Source organism: Triticum dicoccoides, chromosome 2A (genome assembly GCF_002162155.2).
Source record: "Triticum dicoccoides isolate Atlit2015 ecotype Zavitan chromosome 2A, WEW_v2.0, whole genome shotgun sequence".
Classification (NCBI taxonomy): domain Eukaryota; kingdom Viridiplantae; phylum Streptophyta; class Magnoliopsida; order Poales; family Poaceae; genus Triticum; species Triticum dicoccoides.
This window is the reverse complement of record NC_041382.1, coordinates 384,026,488-384,040,900: the sequence shown is the minus strand read 5'-3', so window position 1 is coordinate 384,040,900 and position 14,413 is coordinate 384,026,488.

Genomic DNA, 14,413 nt, shown 5'->3' with positions numbered 1-14,413 from the left:
AAATGTCACGGATGTGTCTTTTTTTGTAGTGCATCATGTCTCTGTTCCTTGAATCCGTTGGTACTCCCATATTCCCAGAGCAATAAGTTGCTCGGGCAAAGCAACCATGACTTCATCTTTCCCACAGTAAGTAGTAGTACCTCCTTTTTACTCTAGAAACAACCACACGCGAATATTGGCGGTAGCAGCACAACAACTGAATCAAAAATCGAAACCAACCAATGAACTACTACTAACGGTGAGAGTTTGCTAGTATCATGTACTCCGTCTGTCCATGTATATAGGGCTTAATGCGTTTTCCGAGACTAACTTTGGCCCTATTTGGATCCATGGGTTAGAGTTAGTTTGAGCTAGTTGGGGCTCAAATAGCCCTAAAGTATGCAAGCATGAGGGTTAAATTGGAGCAAGTTGCATCGAACCCACCAAAAAACTATCCCACCCAAGAGGTGCTAATTGGAGGTAGTTCTCATTGGGCCCACTGAAAAATCAGTTTTCTTTCTCCATCAAGTGCATTTATTGTCAATCTAAGCCTGTCACCCAAACACTTCTTTGGCTACAGTTAGTTCAGGGTTAGTCATGAGTTAGTATAACCTCTATCTAAGTTAGAGTATCCAAACAGGAGCAGTATGGGACATGCAAGTTGCTCAAAGCATACAGTCAAATTCGTACGTGAAAGGATCTTTTTTGTGAAAACAGAACGTGAAATGATCTTCGAATGATATGATTTTCAAATTATATAAAATCTTATCAATAGTCAAAGGCATCCTCAAAGAATACATTAGGCCCTATATAACATCTTATCAATAGTCAAAACCAAGTGTTCTAAACGAGATCAAAACGAGAAACTGGACCCACTCACGGCACGGCACGCCTGTCTCGTTTGGTCCGCCGGTCAAAGCGCCTCCTCTTCTTGGCATAACAATAGAGTACAATATTTTTTTTAGAATGCTCTTGGCATGTCGCTAACATGTGATGAGTTAACCGACCTCAATAGACGACAAAAACGCTAGCCCGCCGCACTTTGAGAGAGACGAGGAGCGAGAAGCGATACGGGCTGCTGGATTACTAGAGCTAGGTGTCGCACGGAGGCCAAGAAATATGGTGATAGTGTGGGTTAGCCATATAGTATGATGTAACTACACTGGGCTGCCGTGTTTCGTACTCTTCCAGTCCACTGTGGAGATGATTGGTTGATTTTATATCGCTGAATAATATAAAATATTATGAGTGCAGACGCTCCACCACGAGGTTCCTTGCTCCTTCTCGGTCGTCGGGAATCGATGTTCTTTGACTCTTTTTTGACGTGAGCTTTGTTCATCCTTTTGCCAACACATGGCAACTCGCAGAACAACGAGAAGCTTGCTTACTATGCCTTCTCCCTCACCAACGCGTGCGCGGTGGCTCGTATCACGAGGAGAAACTTTTGCTTACAAGCGGTGGACATGTAGGAGTTCATTTGGTGTCAGATTGCCAGCAGTTCATTCGACTTCCGGAAGAAGCGAAGAGCCAAGCGCAAGGTCATGCATATGACACTAGTTTAAGTTACTACCTCCATAATGAAAAGTAACATAGTAGTAGTGTCATACTAGTTGGCTTCAATTATTATCTTGTGGACTAATCCTCTCCTGGAAAGCACTATGTTACAGTATTAACATATTATGTTACTCTAAACACATCTCTCCTCATTAAATACATGCCACATAAGCAAACTTGTCTTGGACTGTGCTATGTTACTACCTATGTTACTCCCACTATGACCAGGTGAGCTTGCACTTGGCTCTTCGCCTCTTCCGAAAGTCGAATGAACTGCTGGCAATCTAAGACCAAATGAACTGCTGCATGTCCATCGCTTGTAAGCAAAAGTTTCTCCTCGTGCTGCGAGCCACCACGCATGCGTTGGCGAGGGAGAAAGAGTAGTAAGCAAACTTCTTGTCTTTTTGCAAGTTGACGGGACACATCAAAGTTATTTAGTACGTACTCTCTCCAAAAAAGGGTTGACCATGTCATGGCTACCATCCCGTGGTTCGTCGTTGAGTACATGTACTATTCACGTGCCATCGAGGAGAAAAAATATTGCATAGTAGGTGCCATCGAAGTGCACAACTCACTTGCGCACTACTTATCTGATTATCTCCATTTTCTTGCATGGCACATGCACCTTGATGCTAGATGTCTCGCGTGTTGGAAAAAGGATGAACAAAGCTCACGTAAAAAAAGAGTGGAAGAACATAGATTCCCGACGACCGAGAAGGAGCACGGAACCTTGCGGAGGAGAATCTGTAAGGAACCTTGCGCGTTTTCCCCTGTTTTTGCCGCCTGCCCACCTATAAACAAATAAAAGAACATGAAATCTTTGCTAACCACTAGAGACGATACATCAGGATGCTTAGTTGAAGATATTTTATAGTTTATATTGATAACCATGCAAGAAGCCACACATGTACAGGACGCATGCAGCCACACATGTACACACGCCAACGCACTAACTCGTGCCGATCCAACTCATGCACATACGTGAACAGCATGGAGCACACAACACACATACACAACACATGCATGCACACACACTCGACCGCATAATGCACGTGAATAACAAGATGTGTCTATAGCCTAATAAATGAAGTGTTGCATGTTACCACACATATGTGTCTATGCTACTACCCATTGTGGCTAGTCTAAGGGGGGTGTCTCCAACAGTGTTCCTCGGCTCGCACCTCTTGCATCACGGTGGTCAAGCTTGGAGTCATTCATCTGGTACACGTGGCATCTTAGATCTGGACACAAGGTGATGTACACCATCAAGGTCCACGGTCAAGGGGGGCAGGGCGGACGCGACCTCTTGCCGCGACCGCCATTTGAAGTGGCGCGCCGGCCCAGGGCGCCGCCCGCTGCACTCCCAGCTATACCCCGCCTCCTCGCCGCATTCAAAAACCTACATTTAAACCCGTGTAGAATGCGAGAAACCAACTCCGGCCACACACGTCGGTTCAGGAGCAGGACGCCGACCAAGCTTCTCCTTCCACCATTTTGTCCACTCTTTCGGCGGCATCTAACGAGCAGGAAGAGCAGTTCTCCGGCATAAAAGCCATCTGGGTGGCCCGCCGAGCCGAACAGTTACGAGTGAGGCAGCTCGCTTCTCCACCTACCTCGCCTAGCCCGTCAGAGGAAGTTGCTGCACTAAACCAGCGCATGGTTCCACAGCTGGCCACTCTAATACAGCTCGAGGAAGAGCACCGACTTGCTCCACGCCGGCTTGTCGGGGAGCACGGGCATCATCGCTGCCCTCAACGCCGCCGCATCTTACATCACCTCCAGTGTCTGCGGCTGTGCCATCTGCCGTCGACGCGCTCGTAGTCGCGACATGCAGGCAAAGAAAGAAGTTGATGCAGATGTCGATGAGGTGATGCGGCTACGTGGATGTCGACGAGGTGACGGGCAGCACGTCCCCGCCCGCCCCCATCATCAGGAGAAGTAGAACACGGGCGACCGTCGCCGATTGCAACCCATGAAGGCCACCGCCGAGGCGACACCGGCGAATACAGCTGGTGTCTTGCACGATTCTTCTTCTGTCGAATGCTGGAGGAGGACAAAGAGATCGGGCAGCAACCATTTAGATTAGGTATTTTAATTCTACCAGGCTGGTTGTAATGGGAGTATTATAAGTAGTATCATGCATGCCAACTAGTAGTAGGAAAATTTGATGAGGTGGCGTAGAATTAAATGAAGAAAGAGAGAGTTGAGTATCATATTATGATACCGTATGAAATTAAGACCCCTTCCAATGCAAATGTGCTTAGATGAGGTGCTAAGTGCATTAAATGGCTTAGCAACTCAAGTCTCCAATGCATAGGTGCTTAGTTTTTTGTTGCTAAGCTTGCTTCATTTAATTAGCTATAGACTCAAAACTGTCTTTCCACCGTTTCTTCCCGGGGTCACCAAGCTAGTCTCTCTCTTCTTAATTAACTTGCCACATCATATTTTATGCCTACGTGGTAGGCTTAGCAGTTATACATGGTGGAGCACTGGGAGAGGCCAAGGCTGGTCATAGTGGGGAGTAACTTATACTGTAACATATTACTATGTGACTCTAAACATCTCTCTCCTCATTAACTACATGCCACATAAGCAAAATTTTATTGGAGTGCGCTATGTTACTACTACCTAAGTTACTCCCACTATGAGGTGGGCGACCAGCCGACGAGGTAGCCCGACGACCCCTTGAGCTTGAAAGGCACCCGCATCATCTCCTCTCCTCGTAGGGAAGGTCGGGGTCCATTGGGTACATCTCCAACGACATCCGCGGCTTCCGACAGTGTCGTTGCCATTTCATTAGTGTAAATAATTAGTCAATTACTAGTCAACAATCAAAACCGCCTAAACTCTAACATGTGAACACTAAAACCGCTCAAGGGGGTGATATACCCAGTTTTAGATATTTGAGGGTAAAAATCATACCAAAATTGACTTTAGGGGGTTATTTGTCCATCAACTTACATTTGAGGGTGAAAAATATACTTCTTTCAATGGTCCATTGGTCAGAGTATTATTTTTAGATTTATAACATGTGGGACCGAGGGTGAGGGAACCGACCTCAATCGACGGCAAAATCGCCTGCCGGACGCACCTTGAGAGAGACGAGGAGCAAGAAGCGATACGGGCTGGTCGTGTCATGCAAGAAAATGGCTGGTCTCATGTTTAAAACTTGTTTTACTATAGTAGAGGTATATGTAGATGTAGGTGTAGATGTAGTGTATATGTAGATGCAGATGTACATGTTGAGATGTAGAGATAAGTGAGACTCACCAACGGTCACCAATGTAGGCTGAGTACGTGCACGAATCACCCACAAAAAAAGGAGTACGTGCACGAAGAGAAAAATTGCATGCATAGACGCACGTACTCTGTGCCTCATTCCCTAACACACGCATGCGGGTACACGGTGGAGCTCATTTCTGGATGAAGAGGTATCTCACGTGATAATTTGATGTGTTTGGTAGTTGTTCACTTAGTGGAGGGTCGGGAACCACGCATGGACAAATCAAAGTTCGACCATGACGCGGTGGCGTGTTTGTTTTTATTTTTTTCTTCAATGGAACGTACGCAGTTTTTTCTTGAATGGCACGTGGATCGTGCACATACTCAATGATGGAGCACATGATGTGATGGTAGCCATGGACATGGTCAGCCCTCTTTGGAGACTACTACACTAGTACTTTGATGTACATTTTGAAAAAGAACTACTACTTTGATGTGTCATGTCAACTCGCAGAACGATGAGAAGATTGCTTACTACGCCCTCTACATAGCCCACACTTTGCATGACTAGTTATAGTGGGAGTCACTTAGCGCACTCCAAGAAAAATTTGCTTATGTGGCAAGTAGTTGATGAGAAGTGGTAACATAATATGTTACTATAACATAGTGTTTACCAAGACAAGATGAGTCTACAAGCTAATAAATGAAGCCATCATAACATTACTGTACTACTCCCTCTTTTCTGGTTTATAGGGCTCCCTTCTTTTCGGTTTATAGGGCTCAATTCAAAAATCTCACCAACAAAGGTAGATGATGAGTGGTGGAATACTTTTTGTAATTTGCAAAAGCACCCAATTAATGCTCTTGTTTTCCCCTAAAATTTATGTTTACCATTGTATTAATTGCAATGCATGCATGCATAAAGTACATGCATTGGTCAATTTTCTCTTAATACTTGCATGCAATTATTTAATGCACCTTGAAATCTAAACTTGTGATGGGGAACAACCAAATTGATCCTTATAAAATGGAAAAACTAAGATTTTGAGATAAGCCCTATAAACCGGAAAGGAGTAGTAACATAGACTAGTGTCATATGCTTGAAACTACTAGTGAGTATGGGAGAACATGATATTTCCCCGTTCGGACCGATCCCAAGTTGGCTTCTCACCTTCTTGGCCGAACAAAAACCATACCCCTGCTGTGCGCGCTTCCCGCCCGGTGCTAACTGAGCCTGCCGCTCCACATTGATGGCAAGTCAGGGCGACACGACCTCTCACTGCTTCCGTCATTGAAGCGGCATGCCGATCGAGGGCACCGCCCGCTGCACGCCTGGCATTTCAGGCTACACAGTGGAGAGTAACTTTAGAGCAAGTACTACAATTAGATGACATAAGCATGCTATAAGGATTTAAATATAGTATTTGTGCTTAGTTGAAGGAGAGAGAAGAGAAGCGGGTTGTAAACTTGTAGCCGGTTGTAGCAGGAGCTCCAACATACTTTGTGAGACAAAAGGTGGGGCCATTATTAATGATATAATATTATACTAAAGGGACTAACTATTGTACTAGTAGGCTATTAGGTTGGTTCTAGATGATGTGTCACTTCATATAGCCGGATGTTGGCTATACTATTAATCATGCTCTAAGTGTGGTGTGAGTGGGACTAAAGTTTAGTCCCATACTGCTAGGTGAGTGTGACACTTTATAATGTGATCTATTCTAGCATTTGCACGAGCATGATAATAGGAAACCTACACGCGCACTCTTCAGGAATGAGCCTGCCCAAGGACAAAAGCTATCCATGTGGTCTATATTTTTGTTGGTCTGAAAATTTATTAAATCATTAATTAATAATTAAAGGATGCCTTAATTACTCAGCCATTTCTGATTCTTTTGGATAGTGGGGCTATTATTGACTTGGACATGGGGTTTGGGCCAAAGGCCTAGTATTATACTTGGTCTTACTCGCACAACCGACCTGACAAGCTCTACCCTAGCCGCCGCTGTATCATATGGTTTCGCATCGTTGCTGATCTTAGCGCCGCCACACAATTCTTCTCCATCCCTCCTTCCGGCCTGCACCGCGAGAAGGGACAACATTCCTCCGAACCCCGCCTTTCGTGATCCTATACGGGAGAGGGACGATCAGGTTTTTTAGGGAGCACACTCCTATGATTGCTGCCAGCGATGACTTCCTCGATGACAACCTTCTTCCCCGACCTCGGTAACCTCTTCATCAATGACATGAGTGACAACATCAACCACAATGGTTCTGCTCCCACTGTACAATATGTGATTCTGTCCTCCTACTTTAGTCTGCATCATTACTTTGATCTTTGCAATTGTCATCATGATCTATTTACTATTGATTTGGTTTAAATCTCATAGTAAATTGCTCATATATTCAACAATCTAATCCAAAAACCTGAATATAGGCAATTTAGTCTGACTAGTTTTGCTGCGCTTTTGAAGCCACCTACTTTTAAGGGGGTGCAATATAAAAGGTGGCACACAAGAGCAGTATATTGGTTTCAGATCATGTACTGCTATGACGCCACTATGGGTAAGCCCGAGGGCGATCTTAATCCTACACAGCAAGAAGCTTTTGAGAACATGGATACCCTCTTTAAAGCCGCCCTGCTGAGTGTTCTTGACGATTCCATTGTGGATTCATATATGTCGTTTGACAGTAGCAAAGACATGTGGGCTACGCTCGAGGCCGCGTTTGGGGCCTCGGGCGCTGGCAACGAGTTATACGTCATGGAGCAATTCTGTGACTACAAGATGACTGATGAGCGCTCTGTTGTTCAGCAAACTCATGAGATACAGTCACTCGCTAAGGAACTTGAGTACTTTAAGTGTGTGTTGCCAGACAAATTTGTTGCTAGGACCATCATTGCCAAGCTTCCACCTTCGTGGAATGATTTTTCTACTTCTATGAAAAACAAGAGACATGAGTTTTCCGTTTCGGATCTCATTAGCACTCTTGATTTTGAAGAGAAGGTGAGAGCAAAAGACACATGTGCTCGGGTCGCCGAGGGAGCTTCAGTGCCCACATGGTACACGAGAAGAACTTCCAAGCCAACCAGCCCCAAAACAACAAGAATAAATCTCAGGGGAAAGGCAAGTTTGATGCAAAGAACAAGCAATCACATTCTACCAACTTCAAGAAGAATTCTCATAACGGGAAGGGATACAAACCTCAATTTTGGTAGCACCACACAAAATTTATATGGCTGCATCTACTTGCTGTCAGATAACCTCATGGTGGTCCAGGTATTCCTACATTCATAACTAGGTACAATGACCACCGCAAGATGAAATAAGATTATTCGTACGTTGACTTGCTGATTGTAGTGCAGAACAATCTTGTCATGTGTGGAGGATCAAACAAGCAGTGCGGCCGAAGGTGGAAATCAACCAAGGACTTATGAAATTATATATAATGTTCCTCAGGCAGGTCAGTATCCCCTTCGTCCAGATGATCGTGTTTCGTCATGCCGAGCTATTGATGTGTGCTATTGTTTTGCAACACCGTTTAAGTATAGCTATTGTTTTCCTATCTTTTCGGATTCAGGACAATGAACATGATTTCAGGGGAACTGCACAATACGGACTCATGTTGAGTCATTTCTATTGCCTCATGTGTTTTCTGCAAATGTGTCAGCATCAATTGCAAGATGAGGCAGCTAGCTAGCTGTGGAGTTGCCAACATGCTCAAAGTGCTCATAATATTGAGAAGAAACAAGCATACCCAGGAAATTAATGCGCGCGTAGTGAGGCCCTTTGCTTAGAGAAGCATCGACCGATTTTCCTTATTTCCACACCTTCTCACAACTTTGTATTGGTTATAGTATGGTGAATCATTGAGATGCATAAACATGCTGAACTTTTGTTCTTCTGAATGTTAGTATGCATACAGTATCTTCTAAAGCTTAGTTTAATGTGAATGTTGACTAGCCTGTGAACCTTCACAATCTAGTAAGTATATCGTAGGCCTATTATTTGACTCCTAAATTTGCCGCGCTACGCGACCAGTGTTAGTGTCTGCATCCAGTACCGCATCCTCTAATTTGGTGGATGCCAAGTTGAAAAAGGTTACCGATGAGTAGCCATAAGCTGGAGGTGTCTCTTTTTTTCTTTTGAATGGGCAATAAGCTGGAGAGTGTCTCGGGCTGCCTCTAGCACAAGGCCCTCCAGTACGAAACACGGGCAACCGACTGGGCCGATACAAAAGCCTATCCATCTTAAAGCCCATTTATTTTTGTTCTTTGCAAGGAGAAGCCCATATTTCTTGAAGAGGGGATGATCCTAGAAAAACCCTCCTTCCTCCTCGCTTCCAATTATAATGCAGGTTGCTCTCCCGCTTCCGTCTCCCCCCAATTCCCCCCACTCCCCATCTTTCTCACTCGTCCAGAAAACCCCCGCTCACCTTCTTCCTCACTCGTACAGAAAACACATGCTCCTCTTCTTCCACTCCTAAAAAAACCCCAGCTCTCCTTCTTCCGCACTCGCACTGCCACTAGGTTTGTCTCTGGCTACTGTGCTCAAACCCGTGAGCTCGGCGCGACGCCCACCAGGAAAATGGAGTTGGCTGGCCCCAGCGCCAAGAAGATGAGGCTCCCGCCAGCGGCGATGCCGGTTGTAGATCCCGCACCCGGCAGCGCGGGGAGAAGCGGCGAGCCCCCCCCCCCACCCGGATCTGAGGAACCGGTAGAATCTCTGGACATCATCCTTAAGGAGATCATCTCGCTTCTCGCCACCAAGGATTGCTGTCGCATGATACGTCTCCAACGTATCTATAATTTTTTATTGTTCCATGCTATTATATTATCTATTTTGGATGTTTAATGGGCTTTAATATGCTCTTTTATATTATTTTTGGGACTAACCTATTAACCAGAGGCCTAGTGCCAGTTCCTGTTTTTTTTGCTTATTTTAGTGTTTCATAGAAAAGGAATATCAAACGGAATCCAAACGGAACGAAACCTTCGCGAGGATCTTTCTTGGAACAAACGCAAACCAGGAGACTTGGAGTGGAAGTCTGGAAGTCCGTGATGCGGCCACGAGTTAGGAGGGCACGCCTAGGGGGTAGGCGCGCCCCCACCCTCGTGGGCCCCATGGAGCTCCACCGATGTACTTCTTTCGCCTATATATACTCTCATACCCTAAAAACATCAAGGGGAGCCATGAAACCACTTTTCCACCGCCGCAACCTTCTGTACCCGTGAGATCCCATCTGGGCCTTTTCCGGTGATCTGCCAGACGGGGATTCGATCATGGAGGGCTTCTACATCAACACCATAGCCTCTCCGATGATGTGTGAGTAGTTTACCACAGACCTTCGGGTCCATAGTTATTAGCTAGATGGCTTATTCTCTCTCTTTGGTTCTCAATACAAAGTACTCCTCAATGTTCTTGGAGATCTATTCGATGTAATACTTTTTGCAGCGTGTTTGCCGAGATCCGATGAATTGTGGATTTATGATCAAGTTTATCTATGAATAATATTTGGTTCATATCTGAATTCTTATATGCATGATTTGATATCTTTGCAAGTCTCTTCAAATTATCGGTTTAGTTTGGCCTACTAGATTGATCTTTCTAGCAATGGGAGAAGTGCTTAGCTTTGGGTTCAATCTTGTGGTGTCCTTTCCCAGTGACAGTAGGGGCAGCAAGGCACGTATTGTATTGTTTCCATCAAGGATAAAATATGGGGTTTATACCATATTTCTTGGGTTTATCCCTCTACATCATGTCATCTTGCTTAAAGCGTTACTCTGTTCTTATGAACTTAATACTCTAGATGCATGCTAGATAGCGGTCGATGTGTGGAGTAATGGTAGTAGATGCAGAATCATTTCAGTCTACTTAACATGGACGTGATGCCTATATTCATAATCATTGCCTAGATATTCTCATAACTATGCGCTCTTCTATCAATTGCTCCGCATTAATTTGTTCACCCACCGTAATACATGCTATCATGAGAGAAGCCACTAGTGAAACCTATTCCCCTCGGGTCTCTTTCGTATTATATTGCATCTCTTTTTATTTACATCGCATCTCGTTTACTATTTTTCAATATTTACTTTCCAATCTATACAACAAAATACCAAAGATGATAATACCTAGATCTCACTTTATCAGATCTCACTTTCGCAAGTGACCGTGAAGGGATTGACAACCCCTTTATCATGTTGGTTGCGAGGTTGTTGATTGTCTGTGCAGGTACTATGTGACTTGCGTGTTATCTCCTACTGGATTGATACCTTGGTTCTCAAAAAATGAGGGAAATACTTATGCTACTTTGCTGCATCACCCTTTCCTCTTCAAGGGAAAACCAACGCATGCTCAAGAGGTAGCAAGAAGGATTTCTGGCGCCGTTGCCGGGGAGATCTATGCTCAAGTCAAGACATACCAACTACCATCATAAACTCTTCTCCCTTGCATTACATTATTTGCCATTCGCCTCTCGTTTTCCTCTCCCCCACTTCACCTTTGCCATTTTATTCGCTCCTTTTCCGTTCGTCTCTTTTCGCTTGCCTCTTGTGTGTCCGTGTGTTAGATCGTTTGTTTCGCCGTCATGGCTAGTCCTTCTATCATTGTTAGTACTCCCGATAATGAAGTTCTTAATTTTAAACTAAGGGAGGGAGAAAATCTGAAGGATGCTTGGTATAGAATTTGCAATGCTCAAAATAGATCCACTAGAAAGCAATCTACTTCAGTTCTTCTTCGCAATTTTTATGTTGGCATCACCCCATGGAATAGATATATTCTTGATACCATTACCGAAGGGAATTTCTTAGGTAGCCATACTTTTGATTCTTATAATGCTATGATAGATTTGTTAGGCCCACCACCTCTTTTGGTCAATGGAACTATTTTAACCTTGGAACATGTGATCCAAAGCTTGATATTATTGAAAATAAAATTGCCACCGTAGAGTTGATCGAGAATTTGGACGAAAAGATTCACAACCTAATTACCCAATATGGATCTAAGGTAGGAGGTACTCTGAATTTTTTGAGGGAAAAGGAACCCATAGTTAATGAAAAGATAGATCAAGATTCCACTAGAATTGATAAGCTTGAGGATATTATTACCAACTTGGGGTCTGCTCTTTTGGCTGTTAGAAACACCTCAAACCCTCCTCCTACCAAAGTTGCCAATTTTATGCATGTTCCTAAAAATAAGGGTGAATCCTCTAGTAAGGAGAATGAAGATCACAAATCAATAAGTTGTCACCCCAACCTTTTCGCTATCATTAAGGAACCTTTTGCTACAAATGAATATCTTGATTTCTTGCCTAGAAGTTTCATCTTCAACGAAAACAAAGAACCTCCTAAGGAGTATGAGTGTTCAATTGAAGGATTGCATACCAAAGATGATAATACCTAGATCTATTCTTGCTTTTATGCCTAGCTAGGGGAATTAAACGATAGTGCTTGTTGGGAGGCAACCCTACTTTATTTTTGTTCTTTACTTTTTGTTCTTGTTTAGTAATAAATAATTTATTTACCTCTGTTATGATTGTGTTTTTATGTTTTAATTAGTGTTTGTGCCAAGTAAAGCCTTTAGGATCTTCTTGGGTGATTGCTGTTTGATCTTGCTGAAAAAACAGAAAGTATGCGCTCACGAAAATAATTTTCATTTTTAACCAGAGAGCTATAAAATACCAATTAAAACTGCAGTAGATCAATATACAAATTATTTATGTCGTCCTAATTTTTCAGAATTTTTGGAGTTACGGAAGTATTTGAAACCTCCATATTGCTACAGACTGTTCTATTTCGACAGATTCTGTTTTTCGTGTGTTCTTTGCTTATTTTGATGAATCTATGGCTAGTATCGGGGGGTATGAACCATAGAGAAGTTGGAATACAGTATGTTTAACACAAATATAAATAAAGAATGAGTTAATTACAGTACATTAAAGTGGTGGTTTGCTTTCTTATACTAACGGAGCTCATGCGATCTTCTGTTATGTTTTGTGTTGTGAAGTTTTCATGTTTTTGGGTAAATATTTGATGGATTTTGGAACAAGGTGTGGAAAGAGCCTAAGATTGGGATGCCCGAGGCACCCCAAGGTAAAATTCAAGTACAACCAAAATCCTAAGCTTGGGGATGCCCCGGAAGGCATCCCCTCTTTCGTCTTCATCCATCGGTAACTTTACTTGAGGCTATATTTTTATTCACCACATGATATGTGTTTTGCTTGGAGTGTCTTGTATGATTTGAGTCTTTGCTTTTTAGTTTACCACAATCATCCTTGCTGTACACACCTTTTGGGAGAGACACAAATGAATCGGAATTTATTAGAATACTCTATGTGCTTCACTTATATCTTTTGAGCTAGATAATTTTGCTCTAGTGCTTCACTTATATCTTTTTAGAGCACAGTGGTGGTTTTATTTTGTAGAAATTATTGATATCTCATGCTTCACTTATATTATTTCGAGAGTCTTTTAGAACAGCATGCTAATTTGCTTTCGTTATAAAATTAGTCCTAATACGATGGGCATCCAAGATGGGTATAATAAAAACTTTCATATAGAGTGCATTAAATACTATGAGAAGTTTGATACTTGATAATTGTTTTGAGATATAAAGATGGTGATATTAGAGTCGTGCTAGTTGAGTAATTGTGAAATTTAGAAATACTTGTGTTGAGGTTTGCAAGTCCCGTAGCATGCACATATGGTAACTGTTGTGTGACAAATTTGAAGCATGAGGTGTTGTTTGATTGCCTTCCTTATGAGTGGCGGTCGGGGAGGAGCGATGGTTTTTTCCTACCAATCTACCCCCTAGGAGCATGTGTGTAGTGCTTGGTTTTGATGACTTGTAGATTTTTGCAATAAGTATGTGAGTTCTTTATGACTAATGTTGAGTCCATGGATTATACGCACTCTCACCCTTCCACCATTGCTAGCCTCTCTTGTGTCACCTAACTTTCGCCGGTACCATAAACCCATCATTTACCTTCCTCAAAACAGCCACCATACCTACCTATTATGGCATTTCCATAGCCACTCCGAGATATTTTGCCAAGCAACTTTCTACAGTTTCGTTTATTATGACACGCTTCATCATAGTCATATTGCTTTGCATGATCATGTAGTTGATATCGTATTTGTGGCATGGCCACCTTTCATAATTTTTTATACATGTCACTCTTGATTCATTGCACATCCCAATACACTGCCGGAGGCATTCACATAGAGTCATATTTTGTTCTAAGTATCGAGTTGTAATTCTTGAGTTGAAAGTAAATAAAAGTGTGATGATCTTCATTATTAGAGCATTGTACCATGTGAGGAAAGGATGATGGAGACTATGATTCCCCCACAAGTCGGAATGAGACTCTGTATGAAAAAAGAGGCCATAAAAAAAGAAGGCCCAAACAAAAAAATGAGAGAAAAAGAGAGAAGGGGCAATGTTACTATCCTTTTTCCACACTTGTGCTTCAAAGTAGCACCATGATCTTCATGATAGAGAGTCTCTTATGTTGTCACTTTCATATACTAGTGGGAATTTTTCATTATAGAACTTGGCTTGTATATTCCAATGATGGGCTTCCTCAAATTGCCCTAGGTCTTCGTGAGCAATAAAGTTGGGTGCACACCCACTTAGTTACTTTTGTTGAGCTTTCATAC